The 13,034-nt window shown below is 48.5% G+C and overlaps 1 protein-coding gene and 1 long non-coding RNA gene across 2 annotated transcripts in view; one reads left to right on the top strand and one right to left on the bottom strand.

Moving 5' to 3' along the window:
• The window catches only part of LOC308575860 (solute carrier family 2, facilitated glucose transporter member 11-like), a 291,734-nt gene that overhangs the window by 229,363 nt on the left and 49,337 nt on the right, over window positions 1-13,034 (top strand). The window lies entirely within an intron of this gene.
• On the bottom strand, window positions 11,009-12,965 carry LOC308576069. The gene is made up of 2 exons (XR_014003049.1): window positions 11,645-12,965; window positions 11,009-11,381 (listed from the first exon to the last, which is right to left on the bottom strand). It is a non-coding gene; the product is annotated as an uncharacterized lncRNA (long non-coding RNA).

Here is a 13,034-nt window from a genome sequence, read left to right on the forward strand (position 1 = left end):
TATAAGAGGCAGGCAGACAAAAACAGAAGGGAAGGTGAAAGCATCAGGGTGGGGGACCAAGTGTGGCTGTCAACCCAAGGGTTGCCATTCAAAGGGGGTTGTAAGAAGTTAAGACCCAAAAGGCTGGGACCATTTGAAGTCATGCAGCAGGTCAACCCAGTGGCTTTCAGACTCCGGTTACCGAACCACATGAAGCTGCACCCAGTTTTCCACAGGTCATTGCTGTCACCGTATAAAGGGGACAGTGAAGGGAGGGTCACTAGGGGACCAGCAATGGAGGAGAAGGAACACAGCTACCATGTAGCGGAGATCCTCGATTCCAGGTGGAAGGGAGATCAAGTTGAGTATTTGGTAATGTGGGAAGGGGAACCGGAGTCGGAAAACACCTGGGTTAGGGCAGAGGATGTCAATGACGAATTTTTAATAGAAACTTTTCATCAGAGGTTCCCACGCAAACCTCAGCCTGTAGCGAGGTTCCGAAGGAAATACTTTGCCACCACCGACGAGGAAGAGGAGTTGGAGGGGTTCACAGATTCCGAAGAGGAGGAGGATTCAGCGAGCCAGGACGGCGATCGATGGAGGGAGTTGTTCGAGACGTCTGAAGATGAAGAAGATTCTTTTCGGGGTTTTAACCCTTCACCTCCCAGGGAAGAGGAAATGGGAGGGGTGAGGGGGGCCCTGGAGGGGAGGTGGATGTCAGGGAACTGCCATCGGAGCATCAGGCGGTGGAGGGTCTCAGGGAGGAAGAAAGAGACTCAACAGCTGAGGCAGGAACCAGCAGGGGGAGGAGTGGATCTCTGAGGGAATGCGAGCAGGAGGGAGGGCTCAGAGACGCTTCCAGCGAGAACAGTGGGGAGGTATCTGAGTCTCCCATAGGGAGACCCACACCTCGCCGGAAACTGTCACGCCGTGAGTCCAGGAGACGCGTTTCCGTTAAGGAGCTTCTTTGCTGGAAACGCTTCCGCAGACAGCCACTGTCAGACTCTACGAGTGACTAAGAGCAGACATGTTTGTGGAGCTCTGTCACACACAGAGGTTTGTGGAGTCGCACAAACTCTGAGGGAGCACGATTTTACGCACAAGCAGCTAATCATCCCATTACAATACCTGTGCTCCGAAAATCCCTTATTTTGGCTGCTGATCCCTTATTTTCGAGGCTGCTGGTCCCTTATTTTCAAATCTGTAAGTTGACAGCTATGAGAATAATACTAATACAGTGGTACCCCGCAAGACGAACGCCTCGCAAGACGGAAAACCCGCTAGACGAAAGGGTTTTCCGTTTTGGAGGCGCTTCGCAAAACGAATTTCCCTATGGGCTTGCTTCGCAAGATGACAGCCCATAGGGAAATCTCCGGGACAGCGGGGAAGCGCAGCGCGTCTTCCCCACTGTCCTCGGACCTCCTCCCGCCGCCGGACATTGGAACGAAGCTCCGATGTCCGGCGGGGAGGGGGAACGTCTCCTCCCGCCGCCGGACATTGGAACGAAGCTCCGATGTCCGGCGGGGGGGGAACGTCTCCTCCCGCCGCCGGACATCGGAACGAAGCTCCGATGTCCGGCGGGGGGGGAACGTCTCCTCCCGCCGCCGGACATCGGAACGAAGCTCCGATGTCCGGCGGGGGGGGAACGTCTCCTCCCGCCGCCGGACATCGGAACGGAGCTCCGATGTCCGGCGGGGGGGGACGTCTCCTCCCGCCGCCGGACATCGGAACGAAGCTCCGATGTCCGGCGGGGGGGAACGTCTCCTCCCGCCGCCGGACATCGGAACGAAGCTCCGATGTCCGGCGGGGGGGGGAACGTCTCCTCCCTCCAACGGACATCGGAACGAAGCTCCGATGTCCGGCGGGGGGGGGAACGTCTCCTCCCTCCAACGGACATCGGAACGAAGCTCCGATGTCCGGCGGGGGGGGAACGTCTCCTCCCGCCGCCGGACATCGGAACGAAGCTCCGATGTCCGGCGGGGGGGGGAACGTCTCCTCCCTCCAACGGACATCGGAACGAAGCTCCGATGTCCGGCGGGGGGGGGAACGTCTCCTCCCTCCAACGGACATCGGAACGAAGCTCCGATGTCCAGCGGGGGGGGGAACGTCTCCTCCCTCCAACGGACATCGGAACGAAGCTCCGATGTCCGGCGGGGGGGAACGTCTCCTCCCGCCGCCGGACATCGGAACAAAGCTCCGATGTCCGGCGGGGGGGGACGTCTCCTCCCGCCGCCGGACATCGGATGGCTGTCCTGAAGACTTGGGGTGGGAGGAGGGTTTTCCTTCCCACCGCCAACATTCAGAATGCTGTTCTGAATGTTGGCGGTGGGGAGGAAAAACCCTCCTCCCACGCAAGCCCCGGGAACAGAGGGAAAGCGCTGCGCGCCTTCCCCTCTGTTCCCGTACCTGTCCTGAAGGCTTGCGGTGCGGAGAAAAGCCCTTCTCCGCACCGCCAGCCTGGCAAGCGGTTTCCCTAGGAACGCATTAATTGATTTTCAATGCATTCCTATGGGAAACCGTGCTTCGCAAGACGAAAAACTCGCAAGAAGAAAGAACTTGCGGAACGAATTAATTTCGTCTTGCGAGGCACCACTGTAATAATAATGAATGTCAATAAAAGATCAACAGATACTGGTCGGTTAAAGAGGGGGGAAATCATATTGGGAAGGACTGCCTAACAAGTACAATATTAGAAAGAAAGCAGGGTATAATGGGCTAGTCCTATTCCAAGAGGATCTATTAAATACACATGGCTTCCTTAGGTTCATTCATTTCAGTGGGTTTACTCTGAGTAGGACTTAGTTCACAGAGTTTAAAGCACTCACATTTGATTTATTTTTCAGTTATATTTGAAGTTTTGAAAATAAAATAGGAAAGTCATAATATGAATTGATAAATTATAATTTTGCTGACCATTCTCTAATGTTTGTAAATTTTCTCCTCAGTCTTGACAGCTTGTGAAAATTCCCTCAAGATTTCATTCACCGCAAGAGGAACTTAGGCTAATGGAGGCAGTTTAGGAGAGTTTTTGTCTCGCTTCCCCACGTGCATGGACCACTGTGACATACTGGCCAGGGATATTAATGGTGCGGTAATAATCAGCCTCGTCTTCTGCCGTGGCTCCTGTGATGGTCAGGGACATGGTGTTCCCTGACTTAGAGCCAGAGAAATGGTCTGCTATGCCTGGCACTCTTCTGCTGGTCTGGTCAATCAACAGCCGTGGAGAATTCCCCAGTTTCTGCTGGACCCAGAGAGGGTAGTTGCCATCAGTGATGGTTCCACCACTGAAGCTGCAGGAAAAAGTGACCGTATCTCCTGCAGACACAACTTCTGAGGGCTTCAGGGGGTGGAGCTGCTGCTGGGCACTGGGACCTGGAAGGGAAAGCCACTTCCGCCTTAAGGAGGAGGTGGGGTTGCGGACTTCACAGCCCCTCCACGCACATCACCCCCTAGCCGGCCAGTCAGCTGATTTGAGGACGTGGTCTGCCCTAAATAGGCAGGACGTGGCCAGGAATCTCCCTCTTTGCTGACCGCCAGCTGGCACGCCCCCTATCAGTGACCCCAGGGGGAGTTCCTAGTTGATGTGCATCAGCAGGACTCCCCCTACTGGTGGTTAACCCTTCCCAGACTTCAAGCAGATGGGCTGGAGTCAGATATAGTCGGTTAGGAGAGCCAGTGTGGTGTAGTGGTTAAGAGTGGTGGACTCATAATCTGGTGAACTGGGTTCAATTCCCCACTCCTCCACAAGCAGCAGCTGGATGACCTTGGGCTAGTCACACTTCTCTGAAGTCTCTCAGCCCCACTCACCTCACAGAGTGTTTGTTGTGGGGGAGGAAGGGAAAGGAGAATGTTAGCCGCTTTGAGACTCCTTAGGGTAGTGATAAAGCGGGATATCAAATCCAAACTCTTCTTCTTCTTCTTCTTCTTCTTCTTCTTCTTCTTCTTCTTCTTCTTCTTGGACCAATGCCTAAGCCAATACCACTCATCACCTGCAACCAATAAAGTTGTGGCCTTTTTTTTAGCCCATTAACCTTAATAATTGTGTCATGTGTTGTTATGTACTGAGTTGAATAGGATCCAAACTGCAGCAGTCTGATTGGTCCTAGAACAATAGGATCCAAAATGCAGCAGTCTGATTGGTCCTAGAACAATAGGATTCAGAATGCAGCAGTCTGATTGGTCCTAGAACAATGCAGCAGTATGATTGGTTGGCAGGAACCACCCAATCCAGCTCCAGATAGAAGTGAATCCACAACCTGATTGGCTTACAGTAGAATTCCGGAATTAGCCAATCATGTGCAGCCCACTGTGTAAATAATATATATAAAGCAGATACTTTGAAGGGACTTTCATTCATTCCTCCTCACCACTATGAGCTGAATAAAGAGCATGAAATCACTGTGCAACTCGGAGTATATTTCATGTGTCTTTATTTCCACCGGGGGGGGGGGTCGGGAACTCACCATGCAACAAGAACTCACACAGTGTAGCAACCCCAAACCTTCACAAATATTGGATTATAGTGTAAAAGACTTTTGTCAGATTTTTCTCTTCCTTTCGCTATTCAATTGCTCTCACCGATGGAAGACAGGATTGAGATGATCAGGGAGGCCCAGGCCATCGTGGAGGAACAGGAAGCAATGGGATCTCTGACCAGCCTCTTCCCCATCCCTCTTAAACCTCCAGTGGCCCAGTGGGCCAGACAGCAGACTCTTCATCCAAATGTCCTGCTCTTGTCCCAGAGGGTATTAAAGCTACAAAATAAGCAGAAGGGCCTTTGCTGCACCCTGTCAGATGCCTAAGGCACGCCCCCGAGCAGTGACCCCGGGGGAGTTCCTAGTTGATGTGCATCAGCAGGACTCCCCCTACTGGTGGTTAACCCTTCCCGGACTTCAAGCGGACGGGCTAAAGCCGGATATAGTCAGTTAGGACCAATGCCTAAGCCAATACTGCTCATCACCTGTAACCAATAAAGTTGTGGCCTTATTTAGCCCATTAACCTTAATAATTGTGTCATGTGTCTTTATTTCCCCCCCGGGGGGGGGACAGGAACTCGCCACTCAATTCCCATCATCCCTGACCACTGGTCTTGCCAGCTAAGGATGATGGAAGTTGCAGTCCAAAAACAGCTGGAGACCCAACGATGGGAGACACTGAGGTAGATGCTAACAGCTGGAGTTGAAAGAGTATCTTTCTGTAGTCAAAAATCTCTACTTCAGTGCATTAAACATGCAACAGTTTTAGGTCCAAGCACCTTTCTCCTCTCCACTCCTCTTGTTCCTGCACCTCTCTTTCGGGCCCAGAGTGTTGTTGTTCCAGTTCTACATATGACTGCATCACGGTGCAACATGTTTTCATGCCACAATGCACAATAATAATCCCCTTCGTCGCCCTCCTCAATGCTGGAGACAGTTAGCTTTGCAGTGTTGCCATATGTCTCTCCAGAAAAACGCTCAGGGATACCTGTGGCTCTTTCTCTGGACTTGTAGATTAGTAACTGGGGAGCCTTCCCTTCTCTCTGAAGGTACCAGGATGGGTGGACTGTGCTGATAAACTCCACGCCTTGCAGAGTGCAGGACAGGGTTGTTGACCCTCTGAGGGCCACGGAGACGGGACCATTTGTCTGAGTCAACGCAGCCTGGGAACTGAGACCTGGGAAGAATAAGATGGAAACCAAACCATTGCATCACTCACCTCTGAAACTTGACAGTGTCAATAAGGGACATGCTTCCCGTGATTTTATTGGTACTGATAAAGACAGGGTTTTGGGGAGCAGTACTGTCACACACTTGCTGTCTCTGGAGATCGAGGTACCATGCTAAGCGATGAAGCTATCGCAGAAATGGGAAAGCAGCTCAAAGCAACGTCGACAGCTGCTTAATCAGGGAACCCTCCTGATCAAACCTAATCCCTATTTCTCACCGTTGCAAAAAGCCGAGAAGACAACGAGGAGAAGGTTCAGTCCCATGGTGGAGAAGACAGACTAGCAGCTCTGCTGTCCAAGAGCCTCATGCTCTTCTCCTTTAAACCCTCCTGAGGCCTGACTAAGGTCTTCCTTATGCAAATCTGCATCTCTGCTCCCTTCTAGGGTCCAGTCTTTGAAAGGAAGAAACATGTAGGATTCCTGGCATGGGTGTGTGGGTGTGTTTGCATGCATATATAGATAAAGCACCTGTCTCAAGGGTGGGGGAACTGTGGAGCTCCAGGTGTTGCTGAACAACTCCCAACCCCTCCTGATCATTGGTTGCACCAGCTGGGGCTGATGGGAGATGGAGCCCAGGAGCATCTTGGGAGACACAGCGTTGCTCATCCCTGCTTGATTCTTTCCATGGCTGCATCACAGATGAGGATAAATGGAGCATGCTTCTGCCACAATTGTAATGGGGTGTGTCCTTTATGCAGCAAGGTGGGGATTCTGATATCCCAGCATTGAACGGCTTTCCCTCTACAGTGGTACCTCAGATTACAGACGCTTCAGGTTACAGACACTTCAGGTTACAGACTCCACTAATCCAGAAATGGTACCTCAGGTTAAGAACTTTGCTTCAGGATGAGAACAGAAATTGTGCTTCGGCGGCGTGGTGGCAGCAGGAGGCCCCATTAGCTAAAGTGGTGCTTCAGGTTAAGAACAGTTTCAGGTTAAGAACAGACCTCCGGAACGAATTAAGTACTTAACCCGAGGTACCACTGTATAGTGTTTGCTCTGCCTCTCCAGCAGGGATTAATTCACCGATGGTCTTCTTTGCTTCCCTTCTTGACCCTCCAAGTGTCCCTGTTTTCCAGGGACAGTCCTGGATTTACAGAAGCCGTCCCAGTTTCTGATTTGATCCTGGAATTCCCCGCTTAAGACGTCCCTGTTCCAAGTTTAGAGCAGCCATTCCTTCCTTGATTAACTCAGTCAGTAAAAGGACAACCTCCTTTCTAAAACATTCCTCCTGGCTGGTTTGCACAATGTCGGTTACTCTTTGGGGATTCATCCTGATTACTTTGTGAGGTTAGGCAGTGCCTGGATGCACAGGTACAACTGAAAGCTGTATGTAAAGCGCAGCTGTTACAAAGGGGCTTCTTCCATGCTATTTCAGAAAAGAGTTTTTCTCGCCATCCATTCTACCATAGGGCCATCTCATGGTGAGAATTCTAAGTGCAAAGCTGGGGGGAGTTTTCAGCTTCAGTAAGCTGAACGCCCTTTTAGAGCAACAGAATTTCCCTTGGGAGTTGATGGGCACAACAGGTGCAGGAAAAAATATTTGATTGTGGTTTCCAGGTGTCTGTGAATGACAGTTTATTTTTTTTATTTAAAAAAAGGCTAGATATTGTGTTTAAATCATAGAATCATAGAACCGTAGAGTTGGGAGGGACCTCAAGGATCATCTAGTCCAACCCCCTGAAATTCAACTAAAGCATCCATGACAGATGGCCATCTAACTTCTGCTTAAAAACCTCCAAGGAAGGAGAGTCCACAGCCTCCTGAGGGAGATAGTTCCACTCTTTGATCACACTGATGTATCACCCCATAAGAATTCCCAAAGTGAATTGACAGTCTTCCCTGTTGGAGTCAGGCAGGTTTTCGAAGTTTCTCATTTTTCCATTCTTAAATTGAGTTCTCCACTTTTCTGCAGTTTTTTGGGAAAGTCATGAAAATTTGCCAGTAATTTAATGTGAATTTCTCCTAATGCACACCCTTTTTTTTTTTTTTGATTCAGCACTGACTAATGTACATGTTTTTGCTAGTGCATGGGTAGGCAAACTAAGGCCCAGAAGCCGGATCTGGCCCAATCGCCTTCTAAATCCAGCCCACAGACAGTCCAGGAATCAGCGTGTTTTTACATGAGTAGAACGTGTGCTTTTATTTAAAATGCATTTATGGGTTATTTGTGGGGCATAGGAATTCATTCATATTTTTTTTCAAAATATAGTCTGGCCCCCCACAAGGTCTGAGGACCAGTGGACCAGCCCGCTGCTGAAAAGGTTTGGTGACCCCTGTGCTAGTGCTTTCCCCTCATATAATAGGATTGCATGTTATTTTCAATAATATATTCATTTTTATGCACACTTGCTAACGTATGCATTTTTGTAAACATTTTTGTTTGGAAAATGTCATCTCATCTCAAACTTGGGATAAGTGGTGAATTGCGAATTCCAAAGGATGACTGGATTCCAGTTCACATATTGCTTCAAGAAGGCTGAATTCGGTAGGTCCAATTTTAAATGTGAATTCAATTGATTTCTCCTCCATCCCTATTCACCTAGTTTTCTATCCAACCAAAGACAGATCCTGCTAACAGTACTATTCCCTCATCTTTTATATCACCAAATTTATGATGGGGGACCCGTTGCAGCGTGGAATGCTCCTGTTCAGGGTTCCAGTCGGCCCCAACCTTTCCAAAGCTACTCCATTCCGTTCCTCTCCCAAAGCTCACTTTTACGCATCCCCCTACTAAAAAAGACTGTTTTCTTTGGGGTATTGATTACATGAACACTCCACCTTTCCTCTAAAGCACTCAGAGTATCATAAATGGCCTCGGTCCTGTATACCTGAAGAAGTATCTCCACCCCCATCGTTCAGCCCGGACACTGAGGTCCAGCGCCGAGGACCTTCTGGTGGTTCCCTCCCTGCGAGAAGTGAGGTTACAGGGAACCAGACAGAGGGCCTTCTCAGTAGTGGTGCCCGCCCTGTGGAACGCCCTCCCTTCAGATGGGAAGGAAATAAGCAGCTATCTTTTCTTTAAAAGACATGTGAAGGCAGCCCTGTTTAGGGAAGTTTTTAATATTTGATGCTGTTTTGTTTTTAACACTCGATTGGAAGCCTCCCAGAGTGGCTGAGGAAACCCAGCCAGATGGGCGGGGTATAAATAATAAATTATTGTTATTATTGTTATTGTTATTATTATACTACACACTTCTCTGTTTTATTCTCACAACAACCCTGTGAGGTTGGGCTAGTCTTTGTCTTTTGACCCAACCTACTCCACTTAGTGTCCTAGGGGGACTTGAACCCTGATTTCCAAGGTCCTAGTCTGAGCCCTAACCACCAAACCGCACTGGCTCACCACATTTTGTACTTCTGCAAACCTTTAGATTCCTCCTCCCCACCACCAAGCCTCCAAGGAGCTCCTTCTTCTCTGTAGATGGCGACATTTAGCTACCTAAGGATCTGAAATCAGAGAGAAGGGATTTGCTATTGGTCTGTACAGGTAGGAACTGAAACACAATCGTGGTTTGGGGGGGGTTCGTTCGCTGCCCAAACTACAAAAATAGAATCTAGACTCTGACAAGTGTCTTCATGCAAATCCATCTGCCGGATTGACTTCCTTATCAGCTGTGTCTATAGCCTATTCCCCAAGGGGATGGGATGGAGTTTTGGTCTTGGTTCTCTCTTAAGCCAAAGCACTGTGGTATTCTCCCCCTGCCGATGTCAGGCAGTAATAGATGCCGTCATCCTCTGCCTGGACCCCAGAGATAGCGAGGTAGCAGGTGCTGCTTTGGGCGTCTTTGAAAGCAGAAAAGCGATCCGGGACCCCCGAGACTTTATGTTGGTTCGATTCATCTTTGTAATACAAAATGCGTTTGGGAGAGCCCTGGTGCTTCCGCTGGAGCCAGACGATGGTGTGGCTTGCGATGGTTGTGATGCTGTCGCCAGACAGGGTGCAGGGGAGCTGAGTGACAATTCCTAGGGGTACCAGCATAGAGCTAGGCTGCTTCAGCATCACTTCTGCATTGCCTGTGGTTCGAAGACACAAACACAACACAGAGACATCAACAGGTTGCTTTTAAAGCAGAACAGCAGGTACAGAACATGCTGGTGACCCTTGGGTGAGCCTGTGAAATTTGAGTCTTTCATTCCATAACCCTGAGGTGGGTCACGTCGCTGTCCACAGAGATGCAGCTTTCTACAAACATCAGAGGCTAGATCCATGTTAAGTTAGCTGAACATGTGCCCCACTGAAATCTATTTGATTTGTCGCCCACCCTCCCTCTCAAAGGGCGGCAAACACACAAGCGATAAAACATGTTAACGTAATTCCAGTACAGATGTGGACTGGGAAAGATCTCCACCCAAAAGCCCTGTTAGAAGAGGAAGGTCTTCTGCAGGCACCAAAATGGCAACAGAGGTGGCACCTGTCTGATATTTAATGAGAGGGGATTCCAAAGGCAGATGCCACCACACTAAAGGCCCTGTTCCCATGTTACATGGAGCAGACCTCCTGATAAGATGGTATCTGCAGAGGTCTACAGAGCGCAGAAATCAATGAGATAAGTTCAACTTAAGTTCCACCGATTTCAACGGAAAGGTTTGGCTCCAGCCCAATATCTCCATCTGAGTAGCAAGGAGGGGATTGCAGAGATTGTCCCCTATCCAACCGCAGATCCAGTTTGCAGTCCTTGTCCGTGTGTAATTCTCCATGTGGCAAGGCAATAAGACCTAAGTCTCTGCCAAGGCATCCAGAACTGAATCTGTAGATTCCAGGAGATTGCCAGTACCTGCTAAGAAAAGACCCAGAAACCATAGAGCTGGTGGTGCTAGCAGAACCATGGTCTAGCAGCATTTATGGAGCAACCAGCCTTTTCAACCTTAGTACAGCTCCCAGCCCCACTGAAATCTTTAAGCACATTTAAGAGGTAGAATTTCAGAGGTGGAGCAGAGGCAAAGTCTGGATGCAAATGAGTCCCTCAGGCTGTGGGCATACAAATGTTTGTTTCCTAGCCAGAAACATAAAAAGCTGCCTTATTCTGAGTCAGACCACTGGTCCAACTAGCTCAGGGGGTCTATACTGAGTGGTAGTGGTTTTCTAGTTTTTCAGACAGGGAGTCCTTCCAGAGCCTACATGAAAATGCTAGGAAGTGAACCTGGGGCCTTCTACATGCAGAACAGATGCTGTACCAATGAACTACAACAATTATTTGATTGAAATAGGGACGTCCTGTTCCATAATAATAATAATAATTTTATTATTTGTATCTCGTTGATCTGACTGGGTTGTCCCAGCTACACTGGGCAGCTTCCAACCTATTTTTCAGACAGATGAGGTGGAAAGTAGAAAAAGTTTATTGCAAACTGCAGTAAGACAGGCACAGAAGGTTCTTTTGCAAAACACTTTGGGCTGTTTTTTTCCCACAATCAAGCAGTGTACAAATTTTATGAAATTAAAAATATATGAGATGCATGGCGAGACTGGCATGGGTAGCCATAGGAAGCTGCTTTCTAACCATTAGAGGGGTTTTTTAGAAAAAAGTGTTTGGTAGGGAAACTATGCTGTGATAGAGGTCAAAGAGGCAGACCGAAGGTAATCCATTTGATAGTCCCTTTCCAATGGATTCCTCCAACATCCTGTATGGGAAATGCATCCGGAAGACAAAATGTATCGAGCAGTTAATGGTCTGACACAGAGCCCTTCCTGCCCCTGTTCCTTCCTGTTAAGTTGTGGGTGAACATATCAGACGACACAGCGATTCTCCAAACAGCTCTTGTTTATTCACAGGTCAGAACAGAACTGAACTGAAGGGTTCAGCCAGCCTGCTTATAGAGAGCTCCACTAGAACGCAACAGTAACAACTTTCTGTAACTATCCAATCACTGAATGTCACTTTCAATCCCTTATTTGCATATGTGGACCTGAACTATCTACAGTATCCCCCTGCTGGCCCAGGGTGAGAACTTTAGTACATAACACTTCCCCCTTCCTCTCTCTTGAATGTTTTGAGAACAGTCTTAAATATTTTGGGAACGTTGGGAGGAGGTGAAGAGCCCCCCCCCCATCTGCCTTATCAGTTGGGGAGGATAGTGCTTGGTACCTTTTTTCACATTTGACATGTTCTGAGAAAGTGAGGCATTGGGAGGGGGTGGCTAATGGATGATCTGAACGCAGCCAGTCTTGAAAGCTGCATAAGTTTGTCTATAAACGAGGCGTTCTCAAAGTAAAGGAAGGATTGAACTCTGATTAATAAGAATACACACAGAGGCTTGAACCAGCAAGACTCTGGGAAGGGTGCATATAATAATCTCTGCGTCTCTCCCTCCGGCCCAGGTCATTTTACAGTGGTGCCTCACAAGACGAAATTAATTCGTTCCGCGAGTTTTGTCGTCTTGCAATTTTTTTCATCTTGCGAAGCACGGTGTCGGAAAAGTTTTGGAAAAGCTTCAAAAATCACCAAAGTCTTCAAAAACCTCAAAAAAGGCTACCACACCGCGTGCTATGCGTTGCTCCTCGAAGTCAAGTCGCAACTGTATTAACGGTGTTAAGAAAAAGGAAACAAACTTGCAAGACGTTTCCGTCTTGCAAAGCAAGCCCATAGGGAAAATCGTCTTGCGAAGCAGCTCAAAAAACAAAAAACCCTTTCGTTTTGCGAGTTTTCCGTCTTGCGAGGCATTCGTCTTGCGAGGTACCACTGTATTCACAAAAGAACTTTTTACAGAGCGTTCATAAGAACCAAGCAGTTTTCTTCTGAGCATTTCAACAAACCCCACGTGGGGGACAACGTTAAACTACAAACCCTAGTTAAGCATGCATACTTTGGGGGTAAATGATTGAAAACTACAAAAGAGTGCATTCAGCAACCCCGGAGGTCATAAAGAATCAATACACATGATAAGAAGGATGGCCAGGAGGACAGCGATCATTATCACCTTTATGTGAGACCTGTCTCCTGGCCCTAAGATTAACATCCTAAGATTAACATATCAGAAAAGCTACATCAATAAACTGCCCACTGTCTTTGATGACCCAGGATGCCTGCCTGCAGTAAGTGACTTGTCAAGCAAGAGAAATGGACAGTAGAGGAAATGGCCAGAAATGCAGAGGGTTGTGGGATTAGATCAGAAATTATTGTCAATGTCTCAAACCCAGTCAACACAATGCATTCATCGTGGACACAATGGCTTGATGCATATTTTATAATTCCTCATAGTAATCCCACCTGACCCCACACTCTGGATATTTGCACTGCTACATCTAAAATCTGATGGTTTGGGCAGAGTTTCTCTGAAGCTCGTGGCTTTTAGAGGCTTTTAGTGGCTTATCAGCTTATCGGATCAGCTGATAAGCGGCTTAGCGGCT

Source organism: Podarcis bocagei (genome assembly GCF_964188305.1).
Source record: "Podarcis bocagei genome assembly, chromosome: 16".
Taxonomy (NCBI): Eukaryota; Metazoa; Chordata; class Lepidosauria; order Squamata; family Lacertidae; genus Podarcis; species Podarcis bocagei.